Source organism: Chelonoidis abingdonii, chromosome 9 (genome assembly GCF_003597395.2).
Source record: "Chelonoidis abingdonii isolate Lonesome George chromosome 9, CheloAbing_2.0, whole genome shotgun sequence".
Taxonomy (NCBI): domain Eukaryota; kingdom Metazoa; phylum Chordata; order Testudines; family Testudinidae; genus Chelonoidis; species Chelonoidis abingdonii.
Window position 1 is genome coordinate 5,333,719 of NC_133777.1, and position 17,693 is coordinate 5,351,411.

Below are 17,693 nucleotides of genomic sequence, written 5' to 3' on the forward strand. Positions count from 1 at the left end.
GGAGGGGGTGGGAAGTGGGAGGGGTGTATAGGGGGTGGGGGCCAGGCTCTTTGGGGAGGCACAGCCTTCCCTACCTGACCTTCCATACAGTTGCACAACCCTGATGTGGCCCACTCCTGCCTTAGACACTAATTTAGTTGAATTCAATAAGGAAAATACATTGACCCTGTCAAGGTTATTGGCCCAATGATTTACTAAAACAAAGTACATATGAAGTCAAGTTGATGGTTGTATTAATTCCTTTGCTGGAGACAGGGCTGCTTGGTAAATTTTCAACAATATCTTTGGTGCCATCTTTGCTCTTCCAGTGACAGAGACTGGGTGTTCCCAGCAATAGTAATAGGGAATTGGGAGTGGGTTCACAATTCGCAGATGAGTACTTCTTGTATACAGTTTATGCTTAGAATCATCTTCCTTTGCAGCTATGTAGCAAAACCTTGCCATAGTGAGAATATTTCCTGTTAAACTGAAGAGAAGGGTCCTACCAAATTCATGATCATGAAAAACACGTCACGGACAGTGAAATCTGGTTTCCCCCCATGAAATCTGGATTTTTGTGTACTTTTACCCTATGCTATACAGATGTCACGGAGGAGACCAGCGTTTCTCAAATTGGTGGGCCTGACCCAAAAGAGAGTTGCAGAGGAGTGACAAGATTATTTTATGGGTGGCCGGAGAGTGGCGGCTGCTGACGGAGGGCCCAGCTCTGCAGGCAGCAGCACACCAGTAAGGATGGCAATACCATACCAGGCCGTACTTATGTCTGCGCTGCTGCTGGTGGTGGCACTGCCTTCAGAGCTGGGATCGCGGCCAGCAGCCACTGCTCTCCAGGTGCCCAGCTCTGAAGGCAGCACCTCCTCCAGCAGCAGTGTAGAAGGGTAACAGTACCACAGGCTCCTCCCCCCCCCCCACAATAATCTTGCGATCCCCACACAACTCCATTTTGGGTTAGGATCCCTACAATTACAACACTGTGAAATTTCAGATTTAAATAGCTGAAATCCTGTGACGGTGCAATTGACCAAAATGGATCATGAATTTGGTAGGGCCCTGAGAATGAGCAATAACTCAGTCATATTCAAGCTTGTAGTGCCCAGTCTTGATGCCATTGAAGTCAAAGGTGAAACTTCCAACAGACAGTGTGTGTGCGCGCGTTTGGACACACACACACACACAAATACATCTAATGAAGCGTCATCAATGAGTGAGGGTTTTTCCAATGGAATCCTGCAGGGATTGATTCTTGGCCCAATGCTATTCAATGCCCTGGGGTGACAAATAATGAGAACGGATCACAGACGCGGCATGGTCGGATTCGTGTGGCAAACTAGGCACAGTCCAAACACATCTTTGAATGCAACCAAATGCATAGACACAATTACCTGTGTGTATATGCATATATTCATGAGAAATCAATTTGGCTTGTAAATACTTCATAGTATGTAAATTATGCACATCCCAAGCCTAAATATTTGATTGTTGTCATGCTGTTTTGTAAGTATAGCTTGAAGTAGAAGTGTCCTTATGCATTACTAAATTAATAAGCAGAAAGAATAAAGAATAGCAACTGCCTGCACAGCCCATTGTACTACAACCCAATGCTACCCAGGCCATGGGACCAGTTTTGTCCCAATAAATATTTCTGGAATAAAGCTTGTATCAAGGTGTTGCCACCATCTCCAGTAACATCCTGTGCTAAGTACTTGGGGAAGGAAGCATGATGCTTCCTTTTTTCCAAACCTCTGTCTGCAAGGTAAATGATTCTGGTGGAGAAGTCTTCAGTCACTAGATCCTAGATCAGGGGTGGGCAAACTTTTTGGCCTGAGGGCCACATCAGGTTTCCGAAATTGTATGGAGGGCTGGTTAGGGGAGGCTGTGCCTCCCCAGACAGTCAGGTGTGGCCCCAGCCCCGCTGCCTATCTGACCCCTCCTGCTTCTCACCCCCTGACAATCCCCTGGGACTCCTGTCCCATCCAACTAGGGTGACCAGATGTCCTGGTTTTATAGGGACAGTCCTGATTTTTGGGTCTTTTTCTTATATTGGCTTCTATTACCCCCACCACCCCATCTCGATTTTTCACACTTGGTGTCTGGTCACTCTACATCCAACCCCCCCCCATTCACTGTCCCCTGATGGCCCCCCGGAACCCCCACCCCAACTTTCCTCCACTGCTCCATCCAACCCCTGCTCTCCTTCCTGACCACCCCCTAGCAACCCCTGCCCCCATTAAACCCCTGTTTCCTGCCCTCTGACAGCCCTGATCCCTATCCACACACCCACCCCCTGATCACCACCCCAAACTCCTCTGGCCTCTATCAAACCTCCCTGCCCCTTTACAGTGCTGCCTGGAGCACCAGTGACTGGCAGCGCTACAGCTGCACCACCCGGCTGGAGCCAGCCATGCCACTGCGCAGCACAGAGCACTGGGTCAAGCCCTGTCTCTGCAGCTGCGTTGCCCCAGAAGCTCTGCACCCTGCTGCCCAGAGCATTGCGCCGGTGGCGGAGCGAGCTGAGGCTGTGGGGAGGGAGAACAGCAGGAGAGAGGCCAAGGGTGAGCCTCCCAGGCCAGGAGCTCAGGGGCCAGGCAGGAGGGTCCTGCAGGCTGGATGTAGCCTACGGGCCTTAGTTTGCCCACCTCTGTCCTAGATCCTCAAAGGTATTGAGGAACCTAACTCCCACTGAAATCAAGGGAGTTAGGCACTTAAATACCTTGGAGGATCTGGGTGTAGGTCCTTGATTCAGGGATCTGCCCATGTGGATCCCAGTGCAGGATCAGGATTCCTTTCTGCCTCACTTTACTGAATTTCAGCTGGTCTAGAGTCTGAACACTCAACTGGGCACCAGGACCCATCAAGTTCTAATTCCTGCTCTGAAACTACCTTCTTCTGTGACCTTTAGCAAGTCACAAAATCTGTTCCTTGGTTTCCCACAGATGGAAAAGTGGGACAATTGAGTTTCACTTCTAATAGTGTGAGAATTAATCCATTAATATCCCTTAATTACTTTGAAATCCGTGAACAGAAGCCAAAGCATTCGAATGGAGCCAAAGGTGTAACAAAGTGACTAGCCACCGTGGAATGGTTGCTGTTAGAAAATAGTTAAAAATACCGATTTAAAAAAACTTTTGAAGGAGTATCAGAAAATTATTGTGTGACTTTTATTACTATTGATTTGCATTGCAGTAGCTAGCACCTATAAACACCAACAAAGACTAAGCTCCAATTGTGCAAGGTGCTGTACATGCACACAGTAACAGACAGTCACTTCCTCGAGGTGCTTAAACAATCTAAATAAATAGACAAAAAGTGGAAAGGTAAACAGCAGCACAGAGAGCAGCAGTGACTCACTCAAGGTCATACAGCAGGTCGGTTTCACACCTGCGAATATCACCCAGGTCTTCTGAGTGCTTGGCCATGGCTTTACTCACTAGACCACGCTACTTTTCTAGTCAGACCTTTATGCTTGTAATGAAATTAATCTGATTGCTAAATTTCACAACAACAAAAGGCCTGACATGCTAAGCTAGTCTGAGGCAGGCTTCCTTACTCATCTGTAGTACATTATTCCTGTGTGTTTTCACTGGTATTATTATCTGCCTCCATAATTGAAATGGCTCTCTGGAGAAGTTGCTCCAGGTGCTGGTAGCTTTATGATTAATTGCAGTGGCAGCTTAGTCTCTGTTGTGTACAATGGCAGGGAAGTTTTGCTGTACATTTTTTTCCCTTTCTGCCTGACTCATGCATTGCTTCTGTGGAAATCTGCCTATCATGTCATGCAGCCAGCAAGGAAACTCTGGGTAACTGAATTTCCAACTCACTTGTGGCAGAAAATTCATCAGTGCAGTCTATAATAGGCTGTTTTTTTTAATGCAGTAAATATCCACCAGAGACCTGCTGTGCACACTGAACTCTGAGATAGGTAAGGAAAACACAGCTCAGATGAGATTTGGGACAGAGTGAGGCAAACCAGCCTGCTTAACATGCCTGATGGGTTGTGCGATGGGGTGTCCACCCCACACTGGCAAGTAAGGGGTTAAGAGGCCTAGGGAGGCTGTGCAGGGAAGCGACCAGTAGGAGGGGGCTGTGAGAAGCAGCCAGTCCGGGCCCAGTAGGCCCATATAAGAAGATCTGCAGGGCAGAGCAGAGTCAGTGGCTGCAGGGGGCTTGAGGAGAGAAGACTGTGTCCCTAGCAGGCTGCAACCCTATAGTACCTGGGACAGAACAATGCTAGCAGGGACCTGGGGAGTAGAGAAGGAGCTCCAGGACTGAGTTAGGATGTTGTGGCTATGGGGAAGTGGCTCAGGGAAGTGCAGCAGTAGTCAAAGCACAGGAACACAGTAGGTGACTGTGTTTCAGAGGGTCCCTGGGCAGACCTATGTTCCCTCCCCTCCAGCTACTGGGTAGTGGCTAAGGGCATGGGAGACACGAAGTAGACAGCAGGGTTAGGAAAGATTGAGATTCCCTGGAAGGGGAGGACTTAAGTGACCTGGCCAGGTTGCCAACCCATGAGGAGAGAATTGAAAATCCCAGAGAGAGTGGAGCACCAAATTGAGTCAAGAAAGGGGAAAGCAATTGCAGAAGGAAGGAGAGACTCTACCTTGAGCTAATCCCCAAAGGGGTGAGGAAAAGGTGCCAGACAGCAGTGGATCCTGTGCCCTATGACAGATTGCTTTTAAGGTCTTCAGATTTAGCAGGATGGGAAGTCTATGAAACACCTGAAGAGAGAATAATTAATAATCCTTTGCACTTGCACAGCACCTTCTCTCAGCGGGTACCAAAGTGATTTGGGAACATCAAGATATTAAGCTTTGCAGCACCCTGTGAGAGGCAAGCCTGTGTTGCTCCAGTTTTACAGCAGGTGAACATGAGAGACTGGTCGGTGACGTGGCAGCAGATCAGTGGCAGAGTTCTGAAGAGAATCCAGGTATCCTGACTTCCTGGGCCCCACCCTCATTTCTAAATCCTGGGGGATGTTCTTCCCCAAGCAGGACAACAAATCAAGCCACTAAATACTACGGTAAAGATGAAGAGAAAAGTACCTTTATCCTTCCCAAGAGTCAAGCTGAAGTGTCTGTGCTTCTCTGGCAACAGGAGATGAGATCAGAAAAACAGAAGCCTGAACTCAAATCTTGGCAAGTAACTAAAGGGAGAAAAGAAGGTCCAAAAAGAGGCAAATTAACCAGTCAACACACATCACATCCTTCCTTCATCAAGGGGAGGTATTTGGCACTTCTCAACTTCCTTCCCCCCTCCCTGTATCTGAAGAGCAGAAGGGAAACCCAGGCATAATTCAGGAGAAGGATCTTTAAGTTACTGCATTTGCTTAGAGGCTGACTGGGAGTTTTCAGGTGTGCATGAATCCTAAATGGTGAGCAAACTTTGGAGAGCTGAAGTCATCGATCTGAGTCCATGAAAGCCAGAGGTGACCCAAGCTAAGAGGGAAGACTCCAGACAGCTGTATCTCCACATGAAATGGCTCAAAGGAAACATCAGCATTGCTTTCACGGTGGAGTGGCCCAGCTGAACTTCAGGAACGTAGCTGGAGTCTAGCGTTAAGCAGCGTTCCACTGGAATGACTGAAAAATAGAAGCTACCAAGAGGAAGCCAAGGTCCAAAAAAAAGGATCAATCTCGTAGCAATTTATATGCTATAGCAAATGCCCTTATAGGCCAGGAGGGTATGAAGTTTGAGCCAGACCATTCTAATCCCCTCTAGATGGAAAGCATTAGCACAGTCTTTGAGAGAATTAGACTCAATGGGGTGTATCCAGCAAGCAAAGTACCAAGTAGTACTTTTTCCTAGCTCCATGAGCCAATAGCTTCCTGATCTTTTGCCGTCTTATAAATAGAGGGAAATGAAATCAATTTAATCCAAGCCTGGTGCGTATTGGTTCATAACCTATCTAAATCCCCCTGAAAGCCCAAGAATAAACCAGAAAGGAAAGAAATCACCTCCTGCCCTGCACTATCTCCTAAGTCTTCCAGCTCTTCGGAGTCCAGCTCTCCCTCTCTCTCTCTCTTTCTCCTTGGATCTGTTTGTTCATTTCAATTTTTATATGCAACCAAATTGCACTGCGGCCTGGTCTTATCCCCTAGTAACCTTTAGCGATAAACAAGGGTGCCAGGCTAAGCATGAAAGGAATAGCGTAGTGGGATTGGAAGGAAGTTGATTGAAAGGCTCGTGCAAAGCAGGGCTGCTCCGAGGATTCAGGGGACCTGGGGTCTTTGGCAGCGGGGGCCCCCGCTTTGGGTGGTAATTTGGCAGCAGAAGAAGCTCCGGGGGCCTGGGCCCCGTGAGGGTTTTCCGGGGACCCCGGAGTGAGTGAAGCACCCTGCTCCAGGGGCCCCAAAAAACTCTCATGGGGGCCCCTGTGGGGCCTGGGGCAAATTGCCCCACTTGTCTCCCCCTCCCCCCGGCGGCCCTGGTGCAAAGCTGATCAGAAAATGGATTGTGTAATTCTGTGATCTTTGCCCCCACTGCTCGGGAAAGCCATTGAACCAATGGGAAGATGAATAATATTAGAGACAGCGGAGGTTTTTTTGTATAGGCCAAAATTTTCAAATGATCGGTGGCCCAAGTTAGGCCTCTAAATCCATGTCTGGGTACTTAACTAAGTGGCCTGATTTTCACTGGTGCTGAGCTTCAGTGGGAGCTGCCACCTCTGAAATGGAAGCTCAGGAGACCTAAAATCTTGATGCCCAAATCCACATGTAGGTCGTACAACAAAGTCAGGCTGACGGCTGCAAGAGGGTGGGGCCTGTTGAGTGCCAGGAAGTGGACGGGTGCAAGCCTGCCCCCAGCTAAAGGCCCCTCCCCCAGCCTAAGTGCAGGAGATACTGAGCCTGGGACACATGAGTATGCGGGACAACAAAGGAAAAAACAAGGACAAATGTGAGGGTCAAAGAGTCAAAATTAGGGAATCTGAAAGGGACACCTAGCAGAGAACCCGGACAGCGCCCACTGCTCCTCAAAGATGTCAAGGGAGCCAGCGGACACAGCCTAGAGGAACTCTGCCCAGATACTGTAAAAGTAGGTTCAGGAGGAGCTGGAAAAGTGGCTGAAACCTGGCAGATAAGTGTGCGCCAGGGTCTTCATCATGCTGCACAAAGAACAGGCATTGGGGATAGTGGTGTACTGCCACAGGTAGACACCCATACTCACAGCTCCATGAGGGAGCTGCCAACGAATATCCCCAGCAGACCATGAGACCATGGTGGGGTAGAGACTGGCCCATTGGGGTTCCTCACCTTCAACAGATGGCAATAGGTCCCACCGCTTAGTATCAAGGTGAGACACAAGGGTTGCAAGAGGGTGGGGGAAGGCAGGTATGTTAGGCCTACAATGATAAAGGCCCTTTTCCCTACAAGCTGAGAAGGGGTTACCTCAGGTCAAGTAGGGACACCTGGATCAAATTAAGGGCTGCCTGAGACCATTTAAAACCTCTAGAAAGAGGACAGACAAGTTGCTGCAAGGCTAATAGGCTGCTCTCCCCCCTGTAGGGGAAACAACTATAACTGAGTGACGGTTTAGGGGAAGGACTGACACCCTGGGGCCGACAACAGTTCCACAAGGAGGCGACAGGGAAAGGTAACCCACTTTGTTTTGGGGTTTGTACATTTGTTTGGTGGAGGAGCACTCCTTGGGCCTGCCCTGAGTCCTACCTCAAAAATACCCTCAAGTTAACCCAGAGAGGAAAGACAAATGCTGTTGCAGTGGGGGCTGATTTACCCCAGATTCAGCCACCCCCAGAGGGGGAAGTTCAAATTCTGGCTAGACAGAGGAGGTGCCTTGCCACAGTAGTTAACTATATAGCCTGATTCTTACCACTTCGTATGGGCAGCTCCTGCTGAGGGCTTGTACACTGCAGTGCTTACTTTGGTGTAACATAAGTCACTCAGGGGTGTGGAACAGCCAATTTTCTAACCAATGTAATTTACACCAGTTTAAGCGCTGGTGTGGACAACGTCATGTGAGCGGGAGAAGCCCTGGCACTGAGCACCTCTGAAAATATAAATACCAAAACATGGATTTAGATGCCTGTGTTTGAGCTGCCCACAATTTGAAAGCTTTGGCCACAATGGCTTTCCCTGTGTACAAGATCTCATTTATTTTTAGAAAATATGGTGAAGATGTAAACTGTGATTCACTGCGCTCTACAAAACTGTGTGTTCATGCAAAATGCCTCCATGTTCCCCAGGTGTACAGTGGTAGGATGATCAGACAGGAGATGTGAAAAATCAGGACACTTTTTTTGGGGGGTAGGGTGGGGAGTACAGTTGCCTCTATAAGACAAAGTCCCTAATATTGGGACATCTGATCACTCTAGGACACTGGGGTTTTGTGCATTCCCCCTGTTTTATGAATCCTGCATGTTGTTTTTCCCAGCACTGCTGCAGCTTCATGTTTCCCTAGCTGGCAGGCCTCGGGGCTAGCAATCAGCATAACATAGGGGTTGCCATACCGAATCAGATCTAATATTTGTGTAGTCCAGTGTGTTGTAATGAGCTGTACCAGATGCTTCAGAGAAAGGTGTCAGACCCCATGGTAGACAAAGATGGGATAATCTGACCCTTACGTAAAGTCTCATCCTGATCTTTAATAGCTAGAGATTGGATAATGCCCTAAAACATGAGTTTGAACAGCCCTTCCGCAAAATGTTGTTATCATTATGATAACTTCGGGAATCTTGACATCCACATAAATGTCCAATGTCTTTTCTGAATCTTGGCCATCCGCCTACCTTGCTGCCTGGTGAAGTCCTCAGTGGAGGGAGCTGCCATGAAATTTTAGACCAGGGACTTACCTCTGGCTTCTACCTTGGGTTAAATCCAACACTTCAGGGCATGGGTCCAGTTCTGGTGCCCTGAATCAGAACACTCATAAGGAAGATCAGTTGGGGTCTATCTCTAAATCTGTCTCCAATATGTACATCATACACAAATGCATGTAGTATATAATGTCTATATATGTAATTAGTCTCACCCTCATTTACACCAAAGACTCTTTGCACCATTTTGGCAGCATAAAGGGGCTTTCAAGCAGGCAGAAATGCAATTTACATCCATTCTGAGGCCAGTGGTGTAATGTGGCCTAAAGGTAAAGGAGAACTCAGGCCAATGTGTATATAGTATGGGCCAATGTTAGCATATATTCCCTAATTCAGAATAGGTACTGATCAGCAGCATAACCAAAGTGCACAGGAAACCCTGGTGTTCAACAGCTTGTTAAAGAAAACTCAGGAGCAACAATCAACAGCGAAAGCAAAGTGATGTACTGCAGGAGCTGAGTACAGCAACCTATTTCCATACTGGGAAAAAATCTTAAGACAGAGAATGTGGGAAAAGATATCAATGCAGCCACCAGAGCTATCAAGGTCAGGTAAGGGAGCTGCATTTGATGCTAGCAGACTCCTTTCCAAAAGCCCCAGTCAATGTGTGAATGCTTCACTGGTTGTTCTCTTTGAGCTTGAATGAAGGCAAAATTACTGTTAATTAATGCTTCACATAGCAGTTTAAATCAGCCTTTGCCATAGCGAATAGAGATATGCAAGCGGCCAATTATCTGTGAAAGTAAACTGTCTGTGGATAATTGCAAGTGCCCGCTTAACATGGGATTGAAGATCTGTCTTCTGAGTGTGTGCCTTATTAACGTATTTGCCCCATGTCTAATCCGCCCCATGGATCAAGGTCAGTCACTTCAGTACGTTACACCAGCCATGTATATGGCCCAATGCATCAGGGGGCATTCTGCTGTTACACAACACAGACTTCCTCAATGTCAGCAACTCTATGGTCACTGTGGATGTTTACATACATGGGATCAGGAGAAAGCATTTTCTGTTTAGGCTACATCTACACTCCACACCGCTGTCGGAGTATATATAGCTATACACTGCAGGGAAAAGCAGGCTGTGTCCACACTGCAGTGTGTGGCTGTGTGTCAGTGGAAGGCTCAGGAAATGAGAAGGCAGCCAGGAAATGCTCTGGCACCAGGGAGGCAGTGGGACACAACACTGCTCAGAATAGCAATGAGTAGAGAGCTGTTTAGGGTGTGTACTGTGGTTTATACCCCTACCCTTCCGGTGTGTCTTTGCTCTGTTAATCTAAGCCAGGCCTCACGGTCTACACTGCTATTTATACCTGTGCTAAAGAGGGAGGAGGAGGCAGCTATACATGAAAGAGAGGCATGCAGCAGTGTAGACATACTCTTCATCAAGCAAATCTACATTCTGATCCTCCTTAGTCCCCTAAAGCTGGGTGTCATTTTTCAGCCAAAACTGTTTTTCAGTGAAAAACCCAGATGCTGCAATTCTGAAATGTTTTGCGAATTTGTCAGTTTTGCTGAATTTAAATATTTTGATTCTTTTTGGGTAGCAATTCATTTTTTTGTTTCAAATTTACATCCATTTACATTTTATCTTTAAAAAATCAAAAATATGGAAAAATGGTAAAAATTGAAATGAGATGTTTTGATTTTGTTGTAAGAAGACTCTACATTCGAGCAACGGTGACATTTTTCTTTCAACTCTTCAATATACCAGAAAATTTGAAAAAAATTAGTTTGGTTTGACCCAAAACAACTTGTTTGATTATTTTTTAGAATTGTCACTGACCCCAAAAAACTTGTTATTCACACAGCTCCATTCCTGTCTCCTGACTTTGTTAGCAGACAGCTACAGTGGTGCTGAAAATGGCTTCGCTAAAGCGGTGTACTGTGGTGAATTTGGCCCAGCGTTTCCAGGTTCAATAATAATGATACAATGAACTAATGACACAGAAAACTTCTCTCCCTGACTCAGCTCTATTCACATTAGGTGCCCAATCTACTTAAGTGCAACATGATACCAAGTGATGGAGCACACCAGATGCTAGAGTCTAATGCTGACCCATACTCCTGAGGAGAATGAGTTCTTACAGCCCTTAAGGGAATTCTGTATATTACTGTTGTGCTGGTCAGTTACTGAACATGCTATTTAACACACACCATCTTTCAGCTGGGTTTTGTTGACCCAGGCAAGTCTTGCTAAAGCTAAAAGTCTTGACATCTGCCTGTCATGTAATTAATCCTGCCGAGACAAGAATAAAATGTGCAACTGCCCACAGAGCAATCAGGTGAAGCTGCTGCCCAGGGAGTCTTACAAATCTCAAACTATGTCCTCTTCCTAATCCTCTCCCCCGTTGATTTGGGTATCTCCCTTACTTTTGCCCTTTATTCTGTTTAAATCTACGTAAACTGTCCTTGGAAAAAGAACATAGAAAGACAGTACATCAGATTAAAGCAATGGATCATCATCTCTGTTGTGTTGTCTTTCCAATGTTTCGTCCTACTCAAAGCACCTGGCCATTCAAAAGGTGGGAGGATGTTAACAAGACTCAAAAGAAGCTGAGGAGTAAGAAGAACCCTGTAAAAATAACTATTGAGACAGCAGGGGAGAGAATGCTTGTAAGATGTGAACAAGCACAAATAGGCCAGTGTGTGTGATATGCATCCTAGGGTATTTAATTGAATTAGCTCAAAAACTTACTCTGAGCCATTGGTTCAAATAGTTATGAAACATCATGGACATCTAGCGCAGTACCAGGTGAAAGAAGAAAAGCAAAGGGGGTACTGATCTTCTCAAAAGGAGAAAAGGCTTCCCCTAGCAATTACTGCACTGGGAGTCTGATTTCTGCCCCCAAGGAAATAATGGGACTAATATGAAGGTAGAAAATAGCTTGCCTCTGGTTGTGGCTGGCCCTTACATGGCTGTGACGTGGGGCAGAAAGGCACATGGAGCCTCCCCCACATCACACCCTAGTGTGGCAGGTATAAAATTGCAGGCAGTGCTCGCTCTGTATTCATCCTATGGCCTATAGTGCCTCAAAGGGGTTGAAATGGAGTAGGAAGTAGACAAGTTTGTGAAGGGATCCGTGCACAGGGAGGAGTAAGCTAATTCCCATAAAGGCATGTGGCAGTCTGGCACAGCGAGGAGATCAGGAAGGTATTGCGCCTCTCTTAGGAAGAAAGCCTCATGGTGCTCCCTGCCACTCCACCCAGGACAAAACCATGTCTTAAAGGCACAATCCAGCCCCAGCTATTTAGGATTTGATCCTACAACCCCTGCTCACGTGAGTGCTCCCATGGATTCAGTCACTCAAGTGACGCCTTAGCCTTTGACTTGAGAGACCTGGATTTAATTCCCTGCTTTGCCACAGACTGCCTTTGAACTTGGGCAAGTCATTTACACTGTGCCTCAGTTTCCCATTTGTCAATGGGAATAATAGCACTGCTAATCTCACAGGGGTGTGTGAGAGTAAAGATTGCGAGGTGCTCAGAAACTGCAGTAATGGTATCTTAGACAGACCTGAGAAAATGTTGCAGGATTGGATCCCAGGAGGATAAAGCCACAAGTTTGCAGAGAATAAATCTTACCAGGAAAACTTGATTGCTTTCATGTGATGTAATTACAGAGTGGCTGGATGAAAGGAAGAGAGTAGCTTAATTGGGAATGGGCTGAGATTTTATAGAGCACTTGATAGCTTGTCTCACAAATAATAGTACATTCAAATTTGGTACCAGTTAAGTACTAGCTACTTTGTTGTAAGATACCCTTCTCAGCATGGCCAGGGGAGAGTCCAGGTAGAATGAAACTCTGTTGCTCTCTGACAGGATGTGCTGTGTAATTATCTCATCTCCACCAAACACAGGGTGGTAGATCAGGAGGGGAGATAACTTATCACCACGTGTTGACTAAAATCCTTGCTGCCATTTTTACCAGGACTGGAATTAAATGCAGTTAGTCTCCTTAAGGAGAACTTCAGGCCAACTGGTGTAAACCATCATTGTTCCTCAGACACCAGTGGAGTGACACTGACTTAGACAGGCTGAGGATCTGGCCCTTTTATGTTTTCTCTGGGTTTGCCACTTGAATGTTCATTTCTGGCTGATCCAGGATTGTCTATGTAATCCATTGGGATCCACCCACTTATCTCCAAATAGTTTTCAAATGCCAAAGGTTCTGTTTGTGTTGTGAGATTGATATCTTGCTGACATTATGATTCAGGTTTCCAGCAGCAGGTATGAGGTTTTGCTGTAGGAAATGAGCTTATTTTTAGCTGATGCATTCACTGGAGCTTTCTGCTTTGAGCAAATGGATTTGTGTCGGGGGTCCTGTTTCTCAGATAATTGAATATAAGATTTTAACTCTTCCTTTTAATACTGTCCTTGGTTTGCTGAAGTAGTGAATGGACCTCAACAAATGCAGGTCTTCAGTTCATATAGGATAACTACTCACAGTTTTGCTTATCCAAAGTGTTCTCAGACTCCTTGACCCCTTGGATTTGAAGTCCTCACACTTCCATTGAACCTTTCCCTCCTTTCCCTCGCATAAGCGAATTTATGCCTGGGCCATGTCACGTTGCCTGGTATGTAACCAAGATACTGAGCGCCTTGAGGTGGAGTCCTTGTTTTAGATTTTCTAAAATGGATTCCTACAGATATGCTCCTAAAATCAAATTTAGACACTTAAACCAGTGACAACCATTTTCTGAAAGTCTTGGAAACCATCCCCTCTCCTTGGGGCTGCACTCTGGCTTAGACAGGACATGACCCAGGGAGAAATTAGATCAAAGGAGAGAAAGGACAGATGGGGGTAAATGGCATAACTAAAGTGACCAGGATTTAGTCTGCAAAGAGCTCATTGAGACCCTACATTAGAGCTAGGTAAAAATCAGAATTTCCCACAGACCTTTCAATATTTTTACATTTGTTTTGGTCCCAAATCAGTACGCAAACAGGAAATACCAAAGTTTTTCAAGGAACAGGAAGTTGCAACAGATTTTTATTAGGAAATGTCAAAAAGTTTCATTTCTTCATTTCCAAATTGAAATATTCCATTTAACGTCAGTTCTGCAGTAGTCTGTGTTTCCCTGCACTGTCATGGTGCCTCGTGGGAATTGTAGTTCAGGTGCTTTGTGAGCCCTGTTTAATGGATTGGGCTCCCCAGATGAACTGTAACTCTTATGATGCACTGTGGATGTGTGACTTCCATGATGCACCGTGGTGATTCAACCTCAGGTGAGCATAATGGGAAATGTAGTTCACCCAGGGAATCTGGCCCATTGAGGAGAGTGGAGATGTGAAAAACCCAAGCGACAAGTCCTATGATGCACCGTGGTAGCTCAAGGGCAGGGGACAGAGAATAATGTCAAACTGACCCAAAACTCAACATTTTGATTCAGTTCGACCTCACCTCAAAGAAATATTTTGTTTTGATTTTCCTGATGGAAAAAGCAAATAATCCTGGCAAAATAGAAAGTTTTCTGTAGAAAATTCTGATTTTGTGTAAACCACGTTTTCAATAAAAAAAAAAAGTTGACTGGACATTCTCATCCAGCTTTAGTTAATGTGCACGTGCCTCTGGGAGCTCACGTCTGATTTATGTATGAGTGGAAATAAGGAGGCTGGTCTCATCCTGCTCCCTGTTGGAGCACATCAAAAGAACTACCCCTTGGCTACTAGTTTGCCTCTGCTTCTTTTTCTGTGGAGCATGTGTGAATTTCATGCAGGTGAAAGATGCCAGAAAGCCGGTCCTGACCTCCTCTCCTTCATCTCAAAACAGGTTCTCTAACTTCAGGCAGAATCAATACAAGCTTCCCCCGTCAAGCCCCTCATCCCTGAATGGGAGACGTTGCCTCTACTGTAGACCAGATGGATTAGTCCCCCTGCCCATTCTATTGAGTATTTTTATTACAGAAGTTCCTAGAGGGCCCAGCAGAGATTGCAGCCCCATTGCGCTAGGTGCTGCACAAACAGATAGGAAGAGGCAGTGCTTATTCGAAAGAGCCTATATCCAAAAGATGGGACAGGAAAGGCATAGACCGGTGAAGAGATTTGCCTGAGGTAACACAGTAAGCACAGCCGGAGTAGAACCTAGGCCTCCTGAGTGCAACTCCCATGCCCTATCAGCTACACTACCTTGCCACTATTATCACGTCATCCTGTTTTCTGACAATGTCCCTTTGTGACATGGATGTTTGTCCACCGGGGAAAGGCCTGAGACCGGCCACACTTGTTTCACACTGGCTGCTCAGGAGCTGGGTAATCTTCCCATGCTGTCCAAGCAGGAAGAGATGCAGGTCAGTGTTGGGGTGCGGCTTTGTGGGGGAGCTGGTATTTCGCACGGCACCTGGCTTAACCCAGTGCTTTAAATACCTCATTTCAGTGAACTCTAACCTCACTCCTAAATCCTTTCTACAATGGACTCCTAACACCCTGTCCCCATGGACAATGCAGCTTGCTTTTTTCATCCCCTTTCTTTTCTTGTGCATCTCCTGAACAAAGAGAGGGTTAAAGGCTGAACTCTGGTTTGGTTTTCTTAGAAATGAGTTTGACAATCATAGAAGGGGAAGAGACAGACCCACTTGATTTCTGCACAAATATTCTAGCATGCAAATGGCTAATAAAGTGGATAATGTATTGATTTAACCTTTAAGCAAGAAGGGATTTGCTGTGCTTCATCAGTGGCAAGACCCACTACTCAGTCTGAGAGCATGCGGTGCACGCGCATACACACACACACACACACACACACACACACACAGTGGTACTCCAGTCACATGCCTCAATCCATGTGAGGGTAGTTCTGACAGGGTGCAGGAGACATTCGCCCACGCAGATCTCATTAATTGTCTAGAACAGGGGAGGAAATTAACATGACTGACTGGAAAAGTCTTAACCCTGATTTCTCCCCTCCAGCTTCCCCCTCCCCCCTCCACACACACAAATTGGGGGAAAGAAAAAAGCTTTCAATGGAGGAAAATAATGAGGGACAGCGATGAATTTTTAATCTGGCCTGGAATGTAATTGTAATGCATGGATTAGTGCCTTGGGTTATATATTTTTAAGCGGTGTTTCTTCGGGGGATACAAGGCTAGGTAAGTTCTTTTGTTGAGTGGCCTTTAGGAGGGAAGTGGGCAAGAGAAGGGTCACTCCAATGGAATCTGAGTGCATGAAAGGGAAGATTTTTCAAATGCATCAGTGTTAGGCAAGTGCCTAAATCACACTGATTTTTCTCATTAGGTGCCTAACTGCCTTTGAATTCACCCCCAAAGGCTTTTAGGGAGTGACTTGTGCAGTTGCACTGCTCAGAGGGGGAGCTCCAGGGGAATTCTGCCTCTGCAGAGGGATGCTTCTTGGTGTCCCCCAGCATGCAAGGGCAGCGTGCCCCTGCTACACTCCTTCAGGAGGTAAAGCCTATAGTAGCTTCTGGAAGCCCAGTCAGCTCTGCTGGCTGGCATGGAATGGACAAGGGGAAGGACATGCTCTGTCCTCTGCTTTTCTCTTTAGTGTCTCTCCCATTCTAGGAGTGCAAACCTCAGAAGTGCAAGGTGTTTCAGCTGCATGGGACTGTTGCACAGGGGAGGTTCCTTGCACCATTCCTGCTCTCTCGCATGGTCCTGGTGCAGCAGGGCACAAGTGGGCCCATACTGTGTTTGCATGTGGGTGTAGAGGCGTCAGGGTTGACTCCAGAGTTAAGGCTCCATTGAATGTGCATAAAAAATGAGATTTAAATTTGCTTTTTCACACTTAAATGATTGAATATGGTCTCTAAATTTGGCCCAATACCTCTTCAGACAGTTGAATTCTCCCCATGATTTTTCTTTTCTGCCCCAGAAAAAATATTTACTAACTTTTGCAGCAGATTTTTTTTTTTAAAATGCTCTCTCTGTGATTTTTATCCTGTCTTTACATTTCTTTGGGTAAATCTAGCTAAAGAACAACCATCCCCACAAACTCCCCTTAATTTGACAGACCTTGCCCACGTTTCACCAAGATGCATTCCTGGAACTTCTCAGCTCCATCAGCTACCTTTCTCACCCTCCCAGCATGGACCCCTGATTAAAAGCAAAATGTCAACCAAAAAAAAAACTGAACACATCTTTCCAAAATCCTGACCCATCCCTTAACGAGATGGAGCTAGATACATTTATGAATAGAATTATGTTATTATTTATATTTTATTTATTCATATTATTGTAGTGCCTTGGATGAAGGCTCCATTGCGCTAGGTATGATACAAACACAGAACAAAAAGGCAATCCGTGGTCCAAAGAGCTTACAGTCCAACGGTGAGGTTGCCTGTATAGGAGAGGCTGGACTTGATGAGCCAGGAGGTCATTTCCTGTCCTTTGTCCTCCATTCCTGCGAAGAGAATTGTTCCAACAACTAGAGTCATTTGGGAGCATCAGCTGTGTGTGTGTGTTACTTGTGGGGTTGGGACTGTGTACAGTATTGTGTACAGTAATTTGTTACAACTCTTGACATGTAGAGTAGTGAGACACACACAGGTCTCAAAACTTCAGCAAGGGCCCAGATTCCATGTGTTCCGTCCCGTATATCGACTCAGGAATGGGAGGACATTTGGGCATCCTTCATTCTGGGCTATGCAGGGAACCCCCATGCTACTGTAAATAGCACCTCTTTATAATGACCTCCTATGGGCCACTCAGTTGGTGCACTTGGCCATGCACCCTTCTGATCCTGTCCTTCCCCCACCTCCCGACATCCGCACAGCTGCTGAGACATGAAGGAGAGCTAGTATAGAACGATTATATTGGCTGCTCTCCTACGATGGGAGGTGTTCTCCGAGGGCTCTTTTACCTTTCTACATGCCCGTTTTACATTGCTGCTGTAACAGGAGAGTAAGGAGGAAT